Here is a 16,887-nt window from a genome sequence, read left to right as displayed (position 1 = left end):
GAAATCTCTGTATAGTCTCCAAAGCAAGCCGACAGCGGGGTCAGGCTACAGTATGGGAATTCTATAGTCAATAAAAAGCCCTGTTTTTAAAGCTCTGAGTCGGAAAAATTCAATGTGGATGACCACTTATTGAAAGGGTCATCATCCAACAGAGAGAAAATTGCTAGAGCAACAAAGAGCCCAGAAGTATTCCTCAGTTTATAGAAACCACAGAGAAGGGTGAATTCTAAATCCCTCTCCTCCTAGTATTAATCTAGTTTGCCTCCAAGGATCAATTTATCCAGTAGAAACCGCATTGTGATGGTGCAGTCAAGCCCCTTCTTCGCTGAAATCTGAACTTGAACCATAAAACAAGACTTGTTTTTTGGCTGCACACTGACATTTCAGTATTTCTCTAGCACTGAGAGCACAGCTCCAGCCCTGCACTGACAGGCAGGAAGGACAGATGGGGGCTCTCACCCCAAGCTGGTTTGTTCAGTTTCCATCCACGGAGCAACTTTATTTTTGCTATACTCCAGGTGACATTCTCAGGATGTTTATTATAGAATCAGGGCTTAGGAAGAACATTTACAGACTTCCCTCCAGCTCCCAAGGCCCTGAGTATTCCCCTCTCAGGGAGGAGTTTGCAGCACACCTGTGTAATGACGCTGCGCCTGCACCGGGGCTGCCGGAGAAATATTGATCCTAACGCAGCACTAACCCTGCCCAGCTGCTCTCAGAGCAGGAGCATCAAAGCAGTGCTTGAACAGGCTCCTCATGGATCCTGTAGCAGGACTTCTCATGCATTAAACGACTCACTGTGAAACAAGGCCAGCTCCATGAGTCTTGCAGCAGAATGTCCCACTGCAGCGCAAAGAAAAACCTTTTATACCTGAAGGGAGAAATCCCTCCCCCACGAGACCAACTTTCTGCAACTGCTTCCCTTTCTGATCCTCCTTCTTAAACCAGCTGTATCCTCCTGCTCACACTGGTGCTCCCAAAGCAAGGAATTTGGTTTGCTAATTAGCGCCGTTAGGGAAGTTGGGGAACGTGAAGCAGAGATTAAAAAATTGCTCAGGCTGGGTTCTAAGCACTTCACCCCTGTGATATATCCGTGTCGTAAGCTCTGCACTGAACAGCACTTGACTCAGCCTCAGTTTGCAGTGGGGAGAAATTAATTGCAATCTAATAGGATTCAAATTGGTACAAGGGATCCCATCATTACAGGACAAGAAAGAGTAAAACCACAGTACATTAGCAGCCAGCAAAGGGCTTCGGTCAATGCAGTGGAACAGGCAACACCATGGCTGAGACATGATGAATTGATACCTCGATAATTGTAATTTATTAGTCACTGGTGCTGAACTAGCATACGAACCAGGTGGGAACAGCCTGAACCCTACGCAGCGTTTGCAGAAGGAATGACATTCCCTTTGCAAGGTCTAACTTGAAATAATTTTACACTGAAGTGAAGATGTGTCACAGCTTAATTCAAGCAGCAGTTATGTGTACTGGAGGATGAAAGTGTAAATCAGCAGCAGACTGGGAAACAGAAGGCTCCTGGTATCAAATGTCAGTGGAGTTGCTCCCTCACTCTGCAACCTTTGACAAGTCACTTGACCCCCCCAGTGCTTCAGTCAAGGCAGCTACAGCACCAGGTCAGGAGCAAGGTTCCCATCACAGGCCACACTCACCCTCTGTGCTCAGACCTGGGGTAACTGCAGCCCTTACCTCACTGTATTTAAAACTGGCACTGGAATTAGTCCCTGAGACTGGCCCGTGGATATTTAAAGTCACGTGTGACAAACAGGCTTTATGTAATGAATTACAGTTAAGCTGCAAGAGTAAACTTGACAGACATGCACATGCATTCCCGTTCACACAAAGCCCAACTGTCCCACTTCCACATGAGCAGCTCCAAGGGAACATCTACAGAGCAAAATAAAGGTTCAGTTGTGGCATGGATGAATGCACCAACAAGGCTTTCCTTCCAGGTAGCACACACAGCCAGGGTGGTAGAGCCCAAGGCAGTAGAGGTGAACAAGCTGGGATCCCCATGGGCTCACATCCCTGCTCCTCCTCTCTGCTCAAGCCCATGCCACTGAATACTCATAACTTGTTGCTAAATTAAGCAATCATTCACAGGGCTAGTAATGCCTCACTCCCCCCGGATTCTGCTGGGCAGGCAGAATTTTAGGAATTTGGAATATTCTCCAGTTAATTTCAGAAAACAGAATGTAAGCCACCAACACTGGAGGTGCCAACACAGCCCACCGGCAGCTGCTACTTCCCTCCCATCTTGTGTTAGGGAAAATCTTTTGGATGCCAAACCCCCCTGAAGCACAGATCTGCCACCCTCACACCCGGCTGGAACTTCACAACTCCTTCTGCCTCCTCCCACCCGAGGTCAGCGAGGAGAAGCAAAGGGCTCCCAGGCATCACTCCAGGGAGGATCAGATCATCACGTGAGAGGTGAAGGCCTGGGTCTCTGAGCTAAGGGCAATACAGAAACAAACCCCACTGCTGGGAAGAATAAAAGGGATGAATTAATACTGAATTGCTGAGAGTTTTTTTCTTGGCAAGCCATTTTAGCCCATTGCGATCAGCTTTATGTACATTTATACTCTAAGCTGCATAATCAAGTGGGGCTATTTCAGAGTAATAGATACCTCCTTTTTCAAGCTTCCATAAGTGGATCTATTCCTTCCTAAAGCTACCCGAGAAGCCAGTTACTAAAGACAGAAAACCACAAAATTACACATTCAGTACTTCTAACCAGCTCTTCACCCCAGAAGACCTTTGGAGGGTTTATAATTAAGAAAAAGAAAATGCTTAGGCTTAAAAACTGGTCCAGCGAGTTTGCTATCAAGATTCCCTGGATTTGTACTGTGGAAACACCCTCAATACTCACACCTAGTTCTCAATCATGAGGTGATGATTAATACCAGCATTAGATCATCCTCGGCAATTGCCAGAGCCTTCTGCAAGGTTCTTGCTGGATTAGATCACGGAATGGGGCTCAGCACCTCTCAGCAAACTCTTGAAACCTGAAGCTGGCATCCATCCTGGGCACCTGGCACATCCACATGGCGTGATGCAGGAATACCAGCTTGGATGGAGTCACTTCTCTCACGTCCTCCACCTGAACCGGTTCTCTGTGCTTTGGGTCACTCTGAGCTGAGGTGTCAGTGCTGCTCCCAAACCCAGCCTAGTCTGTGTCTGATGTTGCACAGCTTAAGGCTGGTCCCTTACACCTTCTTAGCAAGAGCAAGACTCCCACAGCAGTGACCTCCTCCCTTCCTTTGTCAGGTCAAAAACACAGCCTTGTATTTTCCTGTATGGTAATAAAATAACCAGCATGTCCCCTGCTATTTTCTTTCTGTGTATTGCAAGCACTTTAAAAAGTAAGTAAAAATTATTTCCTCCAGGTTACAGATAAGCAACCAGACAAAGGATGGCCAAGCAATTCACCAGGAATAATTTACCCAATAATCTAGTGGCAGAACTTGGTAGTAGAAATCCTTCTACCTCAACAACTTCATCCATTAGCCCTACTGGTAAGAATATGGCCTCTCCTCCTCTCCCACAGTGATTTTTTGAGGAGGAGGAGAAAGGTTTTCAAGTTCTGTGTCTGCAGTGTCTGGAAACAGAAAAAAAAAAAACCCAACTCAGACACTAACTACCATTGTGCCAGAGATCAGGATTCCTATTCTACACAGAAGCAAAAATATCACATAGCAGTTGATTCCTTTTGGAGTGACTACCAGGCAAAAGCCAGCATAGTGATAAAGACTGTACCACTTGTTTCATTTTTATTTTAACATACACAGTTCAGCATCGGAAACAGCTCATTTTTTGGACAGGTAGAAAGAAAAGATTGACTTTTACTGATTAAATCCTAATCCTGTCAGAACAAGCTTCAAGTCAACAAGTACAGTCAATACTTAACTAGGAATTAACTAAGGGCTCCCATTTGTGTAGTTGCATTAACAGCCTTTGCTGCATAAAATGACTAAAAAAGCCTTTCAGCTAAGCTGGTTTAGCAGATACACCTTAGGCCATGACAGCACTGGAACACTCTCATAGAAAAATAATCATTAGTGATGACCAGTTATCACAGGACCCTAAATAAATTCTTACTCTTGCAGTACACTGGAAGGTCAGTAAATGCTGAGATGCAGAGCAGTGATAACTGCATAACTGAGGAAAAGTTAAGAAAAAAAAATTCAATTCAAGCAGCAAGGACTTAAAAGCTGCAAGAATAGAAATGGGTTTTTGAAAGAAATCATCTTTACAAAGCTACATGATAGTTGGACGAACACAAAGCACTATAAAAATAGCCAATTCCTGAAAAATAGTATTTCCCTGTTCCTTGGGTCAGTAAATCCCCTATTAACTACCAAAACCTCTGCTTTTGGCTTTGCCTTAGGCTTATGCCTATTTGAGGTGACCCAAGGTTGTCAGACAACAATTCAGTTCCTACTAAATAACACACACACACACACAAAAGCCCCAAACAAAACAAAACAAAATCCACAAAACATACTGCTTTTTTTTCTCTGGGACAATTCTGGCTTTATTACATCTGCTATTACAACGTGCCTATAACAACGCTCTCTAACAAGCAGCCCTAAGGTCAAATATGTCCCTTGATCAATTTACTAGAGGTCCCTGGTGCTGCTGCTGCTGCTCTGGAGAGACTGTCTGGGGAAAAAAAAAATAATCCCTTTATTCCTCTGCTTCACTGTAAGGGAAAAAAAAAAAAAAAAAGCTGTCACAAAGACATTTTTCTTCTCCCTCTGCTCTTGACAAGCCAGGTAAACAAGGGAGGGGGGGATATCCAGCTGCAAAGGATTGTAAGAGACCACCATTTGTACAGGCATATTAAACCACAGGTTATTTACTCAGCTACTCAACACACCAGGATGATTCAGAACAAGGCTAAGGGGATTGGGAAGATGTCTTAGCAAAACACCTGCAGCATTTTGCATGAGGACAAATAAAAGGCACTCTGGGTGTGAGTGTCCTGTGGTCGTCTTTGTACAGGAATTGAACAGCACATTGCTGCAGCCCAAGCACTCTGCTGAGCAGTAACACTAATTCAGAGATGCCCTGAGCAGCACAGTCATCACGAAAACCCACTCCTAGTTTGTCAGTAAAGCTGTGACTGTTTGTCTGGTTTTGCTCAACACATCAGTATCCAGTAATAAAATCCATCAGTATTAAGTAACAGCTATACCCAGAAAAGCAGACTTGATACTGGCAGACTTGCTACAGAAATCGCTCCGGGCTTGTAGTCAAGCAGCAGGGAAGGAGTTAAACTCGTCTGCCACAATGCCCCAGTACCACTCTGACTCATGCCTGACTGCATGACTTTTGTTTCACATGTTGTGATTTATTTTCATCTCTACCTGCGGGTTTTAGTCACAGACTGGCACCGACCCTAACCCTTTAACGGGAACTGCCCCATCCAGCCCGGAAACCTGGAGCTCCAGGTGCCTCCAGCTATTAGTAGACAATTCTAGGGATTGTCTTTGCTTATTCCCTATGCCCTGATTCCCATCACTTCTGGTTAAATATGGTAATTCCTGCAAGCAGCCCCTTTAAAAGATCCCCCTCCTCCCCCCCAAAAATTACCCTTTGCTAATGACCTATAATGGATCTAAATAAAGCCTGAGCTGTTCCTTACTCATGCATAACTTCATTGCTTCTGTTCCCTACACACCCTGCCCACTTGGCGTAATTTGCAGAAGGGTTTTGGCATGGACAATTGAAACACCCACATGCTGCCTGAACTGAAAAGCTTAATCCCCGAGTCCCTTTCTTCCTGTGTGATAGCTAAACGTGGTTTTTATTTTGATAACACAGGTCCCATCTGCACTGCCGGTTTCAACCCACGAAGACTGAACTCCAACCACGTTCCCAGATTAGGACAGCTACAGCCTACAGCATCTCACCCCACACGATGGCTGGAGAAGGCTTAAAACCTGGCAAAACTCCAACCTTCACATTTCACATGCCCAGAATAAAATTCCCCCTAAATTAGCAGACTCCATCTCCAAAAACCCAGAAGTCACCGCAGATGGTAATCAATTGGCACACACCTTGGTGTGGTCCACAGTCAAAGACAAGGACAAAGAAAGAGCACAGGCCACAAGGAACAGTTGCCAGCTTCTTCCAAGAGCACGAATTCCCATTCGGGTGCCATGCCCTGAAACAATTCCAATCCATCTTTCTCTTTAAGCAGAGACAGCACCGCCACCGACGATGATCCGACAGTGACAAAGGAGGGCTGAAATTCAGGCCCAAATTGTTATTCCCCTCAGCTAGGCAGTTATGCACAAGAAACACTGCTTGTAAACACTTCTTTGTCAAACACTCAATTACAAGCTGCTTTATGAACAAAACGAGCCAGTCGCGAGGAAAGCGAGAGACGAAAACGGGGAAGCAAATCTCCAGTGGCACGGAGCCAACCCCACTGCCAGCCCCTGCGACAGGAGGGCACGGACACACCCGGGAACACCCCCAACCCAGCTCTGCAGGATGGCTCCTCTGCAGCTCAACTTTGTCCTCTGCTGTTATGATTATTTCCTACGTGGTAAGCAAAGGATAACAGGTTTATTTTTGTGTTGTTGGTTTTTGCAGTCTGCACCCGGGAGAAAAAGAGCCCATGTACAAATGTGGAACAAGTTCAAAGCCCTCAATTCAGGCAACACTTGCAATACGACCCTCTTTCTTCTGTGTCATCCCCATTTACACCTTTACACACTGAAATTGCTCCATATGAGCTGAAATATAGCTGGAAACTGGAACATTCATTTTTTTTCATGTTGAAGCTGCAGATGTACTCCACAACAGAGCAGCTGAGCCACCTCTATCTCCAATCCTACACAGACTGTGGCACTAACTCCAAAAAGATGCCTATGACTGACACTACAGCAATAAACGTCATGTTAAAGTAAAAAATATTTCCCTATGACCACTCAAAAGTTTTGAGAACCAACGGAAAGACAACTTTATGAGATCCAGCACCACCTTCCAAGAGGCTGCAGTGTTACAGCATCAGAGGGCTATTCATATTCATCACAGCACTGTTTTTCTGGCTTCCCTGGACAGCGTCCACTACTTGATCCATTACACCTCCTCCTTGGATTCTTTTAGCAGTATTATTCCAGTGGATAAGATTTCCCCTGGAAAGGGTTTTTTCCTTGTTTTTACTATTCGGTGTCAATGAGTCAAGCAGAGCTGTAAGAGGAAACACTGGAGAGAGTAAAATGAAACCTGTTGCTAGTCTTTAGCTTTAAATGGCAATGGATCTGCAGCTGAAGGAAGAATCCAGCCTGTGCTCCTTTCCCTAGTGCCAAAATGAAACCCTTTAACCAGAAGAAAGTGGAACGTGGAAGAGTGAAGATGAAAGATTTGTTTTTAAATTAAAAAACCCACATATTTGCATAACTGACTTTAGACACCAACATTCAGAATCCAGCAGCTACCCAAAGAATACTTTGTTTTTTTAATCTCAACAACTCCGGCTCCAAAGAAAGAAAATTGAGAGAAAGCCACCAGAAAGAAAAAAAAAGCAGCCCTAACTTTTGCATGTAATGATAGTAAGAGTTTACAAATACAATTCCTAAACTATCCTCCTCGCTGGGATCTTTTTTAAAGAAATTAATTTCAAGGCTCAAAAAATTTTAGAATCAATTTAGAGTGCTAACAGCTGGAAAAACCTACATACAGACAGAGCATATTTCAAATCTTGAGTTAAAAGAGACATACACGCCTGACTATGCCTAAGGACTCCCTCAACCGGTAAGTTTGGAAGAGCTTTAAATCTATCACAACCCCCTTCTGGCTTTACTTCATTCTTAAGTTTCTTTTACAGAAAACAATAGAGAAAATAGACTGACTTTGCCCAAACAATGGTGCAGCAGCATTCACCTGAACAGCCACTAATAACCTGGCTTGAAGGACTAAAGCAAAAATGCAAGTGCTTATTTTACCTAAGAGATGTCTTCAAACCAAAGCTGTGCTTGCTCAGGCTGTGAATGTTCCCAACAGCTCATGCAAACCACCCCCCAGGCAGGAGCATGGAAACATCTCCCTCAAGGACTCAGACAGGAGGCCAGGGGATGTGGGTAACACCACCCCAGGCTGCAGTTTGTGAGGCAAGAGCAACTGAGGGGTGGAAAACAGCCCCATCTCTGATCCACTTCCACGAGGAAAGCCAAGGGAGCTGGACCAGTGCCACTGAATGACTTCAGGCAAAGACTGGCAGCTGCCAAAGCAATCCTGCTGCAGCTCCTGGCACACTGATCCCAGCAGGGCTCCAGCAGCAGCAGGCACCCAGGGCCAGCTGTGAGCAAGGACAAGTTCTGCATGTGGACAGTAACAGCATCTCATGAAGAAGGTATTCATCCTGCCTCAACCACGAGTGACATTGGGATGTCATTCTGTTTGTTTTAAATCAGCTCAGATTTAGACTGCAGCAGCACAGATGGTTTAGATATTACACTGGTAAGTGTGCTAGAGGAAGAATATTGGCTGTCTGCACCTACTAGGCTTATTTCACACTGAAAAAAAAATACCTGTGATCATCCCAAAAATTACAGGGATGATGATAAGGAACTACACTGTACCTGCCACCATTCAGAGGCCTTGTATTGCACTGCAGACGTAGTACAAGCCTGAGAACAGGAGCTACAATTAGGTAACAGATCCCAACCTCTTCTCCAAAGTTAGCTAAAATATTAGGCAACTAGTGCTTTAATCAAGATGAAGTAACCATTGAGACACCTCTCATCCAAATCAGAAAAACAACATCCAAAAAGACTGTGGCTTCTTCGGGGTCCTCACCCCTCCTGCAGCATCAGCACTGAACCCGGGAAAAAGGGCTCTTCACACCTCAGAGGACACCTGGAACAAGTCCTGTCTCAGTGCCCTGAAGAGATGTACAAGAAGAACCTCCAGCCAAGGCTCAGAATCTCTTCAAACAGCCCACACTGCTCCATTGTTTAACTTGCTAAAATCACGAGATACAACAAAAGTGCTCCATCTTGGTGCCTTCTCTTCTCCAAAAGAAATAAACAAATAAAACAAAAAAAAAGAGAGGAGGGAAGAAGGAAAAGAAAGAGGACTTTGTGCATTGTGTCAACCAATTAAATTCAACAGAGAAAGATACAAGCGGTTATAGCTTCCTGTAAATTACTTCATGTAATTAAATCCCCTTCTTTAAATTACAAACCATTTAGCTCTTCTTTTATAACAATGTAACCAATGACCACCAACAACCTTTTTTATAGTGTCTAATGCCACATAAGTTGACAGCAATGAAATTTCCTTTTTATTTCTCCCTTTCAAAAGAAGCCGCTGGAACGAGATTCATTCACAGCTACTTACAGACTGTCAGCCGAGAAGAGGGGATCGCTTTGTTTCCCTTTATTCTGCTCCTGTCTGAGGCTGCATTTAAGCAAATGTGACCTAAAGTCCTTATCAGTCATCTAACTACAGGCAGAGAAGTTAAAGGTGACCCGAGCTTATACCTGGTTTGACTGTTCACACACATACAACATCACTTCCTTACACTGTACCAGTGGGGCTTAACTGTCTTCCTACTGCTTGAGTTTTCTGACCTTTTTTAACTCTGAAACCTCCAGGAATGTCGGATCAAGGCTTGTTTGCAAGTCCCCGTTTGCTGGGGACGAGTCTGGCCCAGTGAGAGCTGCTCTGAGAGGCTTCCTCTGGATTGCTCTGCTTAGGCAATGCCTGTGTGTGTCTCCAGGTACAGAGGTCTGTTTGGCCACACTTCACTGGGGCTGCAGCCACCACATCCCCTCCGAGGGGGAGCTCCGATGGAGACAAAAGGCCCCCACAGACACCACGGTTCAGCTCCACTGCAGGTGGTGCAAGAAGTCCCAGCACAGAACGCACTGGTAGCATCCAGTGCTTTCACCACTGTGCTCTCTAAACCTGCTCCAACACATCTTAAAAATGCCAGCAGCCATCTGGAGGCCTGAACACATCACTGCTGCCCAGATGCTGTGAAGTGGGAGAGGGGAGTGGGAACAGTGGAATTTTGGAGAAGAGGAGAAGCAGGGACAAAGAAGGCAGAAGGCAGTGCCGCAGGCTAAGCTGTGGGGTCCAGTTGTGAACCCGGCAGGGTCGATGCCATAACAGCAACAATATGATCCTTATATACAAAGCAGGGAGCAGAGTGCACGTGGCAAGACACTGCACCCCCATCCTCCATGGCCACCCAACCCCTGCTGGCTCTGACACCCACCCCAGCAAAGCCCGTGGCAGCAGGAAGGTGCCGGCCAGGGGAGAAGGCTCTGCCCAGCCCAGCATGGGCACACCGAGGAGCTGCACTCACAGGCAGCTGAGCCTCTCTGGGAGAACCAGGAGAGCCCTACAAAAGCAGGGACAAGTGGGGCACATGGAGCAGCAATACTGGCAAGGGAGGGTCAGCTACAAAAGGGGAACTCTGAGGTCCAGATGAGCAAGTATTTCACTACTCACTGAGACAGACAAAGCCACAATCTCCTACACAGAACATTTTCATCAGCCAAAACATGCTTTACATCACTCTGTTGAGAAAATAATATTTGTGGTGTAGTAAAATCCAGCATATGCTTCTGTTTCATGCTTCAGCATTAGTCTAAAAATAGTTGGACACCCCCCAATTCTAATAAGCGTGATCTCTTCAATTTATGCTTCCCTACCAGAACTGCAGAAGGTTTTGAAATACATTTTTTCCAGCTTAAGCAAAGGCTGCCTCCTGTCGTAGTTCCCAGAGGGTTTATGGTGTTATTTTGCACTAGTCCTGAAGCACAGTGTGTTACAGAGGTCCATTATGGAAGCTGTGCTGTAGCTCTAAGAAGGTGGCTGCAATCCCATGATGAAGTTACCTGTGTCACAGCTATAATGCAGACTTTAATGGCCTAATGTTCCTGCAGCATTTTAAACAAACTGAACACACTGCAAAGTTCTCCCTCTGCTGCAGAGTGGGCTCTAAGGCCACTTCAAGAATCTTGATGAATTCCTGGATAAATTTAGCAAAAACAACAGCACTTCTTCGTAACAGCAGGGTTTCATTTGGGAAATAAACATCCACTTTTTATTTACAAAGGATTTTTCCTCCTCCTGCCACTGCTGTGCTATGCCCACTGCTTCCCCTCTACTTTGATCCAGAAAACAGAATACCAAGTGCCTAACCAGGACTTAAAGCAGATTTTTAAATTAGTTCCTGACAGTGCAAACAGATTGCTATTGATTGAAATGAGGCTGATTTTAGGCCTTGGATTAGCAAACCTAATGCCTAAATGCCGTGTTGCCCATTTCAGTACTTTGCACCGTCGCTCCCCAGTGGTTTCCCAGGCAGCTGGGAAGTCTCTGCTCCTGCAGATTAGAGGGAGGGAGCCAGGCAGGGCCATCTGCGCTGTGCCGGAAAGAAGGACCCCTCCGAAATCCCCCAGGACAGGGCCCGGCCCCACAACCTCGTTAGGAGCTCTGGAGCCAGAGACACCTCTCCCAGGGGCAGGAGCCAGTCTGTCCTCGGGGAGGCTCTGCTGGAGCCCAGCACCACAACCTGCAAGCTGGAGGGAACCAAAGGTCCAGGTGAAGGCACCTCCCGGGCTTCCAGCCAGCCTGGCCACACTGGCACAGAGGCTCCAGGCAGGGAATGGCACTGCCCTAACAGCCCTGCTCTCCCAGCCATCAGGAATGCCCACCTCAAACTAACCTGTGCAGAGCTTCCATGGCCAGACTGTAAATTCTTGTACTTACAAAGGTAGAAATGGCCCCTGGTTTTAAGCAATACACCAAGCAAACGTTTTCCTGATTAAAAGAAAACTGACTGTTTTTCCTTTTTGCTTTGTTGTTTAGTTTCAAAGGACGTTTAAATAACAATATCTGCTAACAAAAAGGGTAACATCAATTAGAAACAGAGACAAGTTTGTATAATTTCAGTGTTCAAAAGCAGTGCAATGCAAACACCAAAGCAGCACACACCAAACCAAACCAATCCCCAAAACCCACATTAAAGGCAACCTCTCTTTTCTTTCTCTCTTTAATTTTTTTTTTGTAAGCTGCCTAGAATTCATTTGCTTTCAGTAGCCTGAGATACTGAAGGTAACAGAATAACCTTCTTAGACACAATTCAGCTTCCAAACACCACATTAGTAAGACACAGAAGGACAGGCATATCCATGTCCTTTGGCCTACAGACAAAGATTCCAAGGGTTATTTTTCAGACTCACTCTCCTACGTGGCTGCTGAGCCTCAGCTAAGAAAGGGACATTTCAGTCTCTGAACTCTGAACTCAAGCAGCTACATGCTCCTATTGCCCAACCATCAGCATGAGCAACGTGATGCCAAAGGAAATTTTCCACACCAAACACCTCATTAGCCAGACAGGCTTCTAGACTGTTTCTCTCTACCTTGGGAAAGGCCCCACAGCCTTTGGGTACCACCACCCCACACAAACGGGGCCAAGGGTATGTAAGTGGTTTGAAGATGAGCTATCAATTTTCACCGAGACATCAGAGGAACGGTGAGAATCCTGGACGAAAATGAGTCAGTGTATCGCCTTCAGCTCGGCTTGAACCCAGAGCACTGTTCCCCTTGGGGCAGGGAGGGTGTTATATCCATCACTGAATGTTGGATAACGAGATGATGAGCATCACAGAGAAACCACATGAATAGGTAATCAAACTTGTTAATGCAATTTAGCAGTTCCAGTCCAGCAAGAGCCACAGCAACAATATACATTAATCATCAATAATGCTCAGCAGTTTGACGAAGGCCGGGGAGTGAATGAGACAGGGGAATTAGCTCTGCTTTCCCTCCCTCCAGGAAGATCTGCTGAAGTCACAGAGATGTCACACCTCCAGAGCAACACGACCCCGTCAGCTTCCCTGCCCTTTCCTCCCATGCTCCAAACCCAACAGGCTATTTATGAGCACTAAATACGTGCTACACCACCCTGTTTTCCTCAGCTTCTCTGAGACTCTTCCTCATCTCGGGTGATTTAAACAGTGGGTGAGAAAAGGAAGGAGGAGGTGTAAGACACTAATCTTCGTGACAAATGACTATTTGCAGAACAGAGTGCTACTGCAGCCACATTTAACATCTAAATATATTCAACACACCCTGATGCTCCCAAACTGACTAACCACGGAGCCTGAGGTTCAGGTAACTGGAAATACCAGCAACTCTTTCCTATTAGCCCCAACTCTTTTCAGGTAGAAAGATCAATGGGTCCTGGAACTCAGAAAAAAAAAAATTAGAAAATAATTTAAAAAACCCCAATCAAAAAAACCAACAAACCCCCCAACTGTTCTACATCCACTGTGCTCAGACGTTCAGAGGATTAAGCAACTCCAAAAATGACACCAAGAAAGAGAAGAACAGCCCAGATAAGGCTAATCAAAGGCTGACTCCAAGTTCAAGGGGTGACTTCTCCAAAAACTAGCAGAACAACAGAGGACACACAAGGAAGCACTGGAACTAAAATGCTTCATTTTATACCTACTTCTTACTTAATCTAAACGATTTATACCCCCAACCATAGAGGAGCCCTTCCAAAGAGGTGAAGGGCTGCTCTCCCCCACCAGCACTGTCTGCAGCTGTGGTGAGGATTCCCTTCCACAAACCACAGGCTTAGCCCTGGACATGTCTTTTTGAAAAGGCATTGACTTAATTTCCAAGAAATATTCCTGTGTTGGAGGCAGTTACAGACTGTCAGAGGGCTTGGCTTTCCTGTAGGCCACTCTGGCTACAGGAAAATCCACCCCAGCTTCCAACACTTCCCCATTCCTTGACCCAGCTGATGGCTGCAGGAGGTTTTGTTGATCCTCATTGCAGAGCAGCAGTTTCAGATCAGCACCTTTCCCTGTGTGCATGTGTTGAGAGCAGCCCCAACAAATCCTGACAAATCTTTGACCAGAGGACCTGTAACTATTTGAAATGCCCTTTTCTCCCTCTGCTGGGTTACAGCAGGAGATAAACGTGTTTGAATGATTTCTATACACGGCTGGGAGTAATAGGCTGGAAAGGACAGATTGGTTCTCACAGCCCTCTCCCCACAGCCTGAGGTACAGAACTACCAAATATTCAGGAGCAAACGGCAATCTGGATGCTTTGTCAAATGCAGTGAAGTATTAATCTAATTTTCTAAACAAAGCAGACAACCTGGCACTCAAATCAGCTTACCACTTTGCACCTCTCTACAAGGATTAGCAGAATACCATAATTATAATGCCCAATTTGATTTATTAGAGGAGGCTGCGTAGAAGAGATGACAATTCAGTAGCATTGTGAAAGAAGGGATGAGAGTATAAGGAAAGCTTCAAATTGAACAGTAATTTCTAAGCAACATCCCAATATAATTAGCATTAATTACAATAAGCTTTCCAAATGAGGTATAAACCTATGTTTAATAACCCTGAATTGCAAAAATCATCCCTCAAATTCCAGGAAACTTAATATTACAGCCAATTTGTCTAGACAGCTTGGCAGGAAATGCCAGAATTCTAGGTGTGAACTTTGTGGTTACTAAAAAAAAAGGAAAAATTATTGAACTTGTCTATATCATTTGCATAATTAGTTTGAACTAAGAATAGCCTAGTTTATGTAGGTTAGATTTGGCTGCTACTTTCATCAACCTTACAGACCCCCAGACTTGTCTGGTTTTCAGAACTGTACCAGCTAGGATAATAGAAGGTATTTTAAAAAACCTCCCTTTTCAATAAAAGATAAATTCTAAGTGTGACTCCTTTAGAGAGGCACGGTGTATTAATGAGTCACTCATCACAGCTTTTATTTCATACGCTTTGTGCAAGCTCCTTGCTCTTTTTAGAGTTTGTTACTTATCCTCACAGGGGAAAACAAAAAGATTAAACAATGAAAGACGAATTCAGGTTTTTATGAATGTGGCAGCAAACCCCCTATTTAATCACTCATGGCAGCCAAATACTAGCCAGAAGAAACAGATAACCATGTCCTCATTTTTCAAAGCTGAAATACCAACAATCTAAATTGTTTGGTAAACTAAAGCAGCAGCGTATAATGAAAGAAATTGGAGCTTGCCAATGGAACAAAAACTCCTACCCCCAAAGGTTTCTGAAGAAGTGTCATGAAATCCCTAGTGGCCAGAACTACATGAAACTGAGTTTTAAATTTCATGTAGATGTCACTGCTAACAACCCTTTCCTCCTGCAGGAACAGGGAACCTCCCCCCTGCCTCTCACATCCCCAGCAGTGCAAACCCCTGCCATGCACTGAAGTCCTGCAGCGTAATTTTAGACCAGAAGAAGCAACTCCAATCAGTAGAAAAGCAGCATTTACTGCAGCCAAGCTTCCATGTGAGGGAGATTTTGGTGGCAACTGAGACCTAATGAGCTCCTTTGTGCTCCCTGTCCCCATAATCTGTTCCACTCCCAGTTGCATCAACATGAGCATTTGTTTTGTTACTCTGGGGAGCAGAGTGGCAGGGGAGACAGCTTTATGGATACTCCAAGGGTTGCTGGAGTGGTGTTTGGGGCCTTTTCACTTAAATATAAAACCTGACACAGCAGCAGCTTTACAGAGGCAGAGGAGCTGAGGAAGCACAATGCCAGAATCCTGGTGTAAGTGTCAGGCAGGAATACCATCCAGCACTCTTGCTTCTGAATATTTTATATCAAAGCCAGGCACTTCTGGTGAAATACATGCTTGGGTTTGTGGGTTTGGAAGCCAAGAAAAACATCCTAGTTGTTCAGACTTTCATGGAAACTAAAATGTGCCTCTATTCATCCATAATCAGAAACCATTTCAGTTGGCACAGAGCACAGTTTGTGCACAAGCTCACTGCACCTGTAACCAGGGGGGAATTGAAATCCTATCACTCAACTAGTACCAAAACCAATCAAGAAACTTGATATATCTTAACTACACAGACACTGATGAGTCTAAAACCAAAACATTTGGTATCACTATGGGGAGTTAAAAGAAAACAAACCTGGCAAATATTTTCCTGGGAGTGCATGATTACATGATTTGCTACCCAAATGTTTGCAAGCAGAAAAAGTACTAACATCTTTACATAAATTATTTGTACTGAATTATTCCAACTATTTTTTTTTAATCAAAAGGAAGAAAACAAAAGTCTGCTTTAAAGACAACAATTAGCCACCACAAGAGCAGGGTCATGAGTAGACCATGAGAATTTCTAACTTTATATGTGATGAGCCCTTCTGAACCAATATGCTAAAACGTAATCCCAAAAGACTGTGTGTGGTGGAGAATTATGTGGGGGGTTACATTAGATAACCTTAATGATTCTTTCAAATCCTACAATATTGCAAGTCTGAAAAAACAATTCCAGTAACTGGACAATTCAATCTTTCCCTGTCTGGCACAGGTACAGGATCACTTCCACAAAACAAAAGCTGTGCCTGGGTTAAACAGCTCTTTTTCTCTGCATCACAGAGAATAAAAACCAGTTTTTCATTGCAGTGTGCTTCCTAGCTCAGGACAAATGCTGGAAGGACACTGGTGTTCCCACTGGCTCCCACTTATGGACAACTGGGAAAGTGTCCACAGATAGATGCTGCTGTGCCACGGGGATTGCAAACCAAGGAATGCTCACAGAGTCACCAGCAAACCTCCCTGCTGAGCAGCAGTGAGGTGATGAAGAGCCTGCCAGCCCCAGTGCCTCTTCTTTGTCACCTCTGGGCTCTGCAGGTGCTGTGGCTCAGACAGGAGTCTCTGCAATCATCCCCTCCCACATGACAACTCCTGATTCATTCATGCTCCACCACATTGTAGAAGGGCACAGAGAAAAGACAGCCCACAGCAAGCTCTCTCCAAACTGACTCTCCACTTCTAAAATACTTGAATAGTCTCTCCTCCTCAACACACTGTTCTGGGGGT

At 44.8% G+C, this 16,887-nt stretch overlaps 1 protein-coding gene across 13 annotated transcripts in view; it reads right to left on the bottom strand.

Annotated features, from left to right (window-relative positions):
• FBRSL1 (fibrosin like 1) overlaps positions 1–16,887 on the bottom strand; it is a 509,440-nt gene that overhangs the window by 354,914 nt on the left and 137,639 nt on the right. The window lies entirely within an intron of this gene.

Source organism: Pipra filicauda, unplaced genomic scaffold (genome assembly GCF_003945595.2).
Source record: "Pipra filicauda isolate LSUMZ 115617 unplaced genomic scaffold, ASM394559v2 scaffold14_size4853619_pilon, whole genome shotgun sequence".
Taxonomy (NCBI): Eukaryota; Metazoa; Chordata; class Aves; order Passeriformes; family Pipridae; genus Pipra; species Pipra filicauda.
Note: the sequence above shows the minus strand (reverse complement) of the source record. Positions and strands in the feature narration are given on the sequence as shown.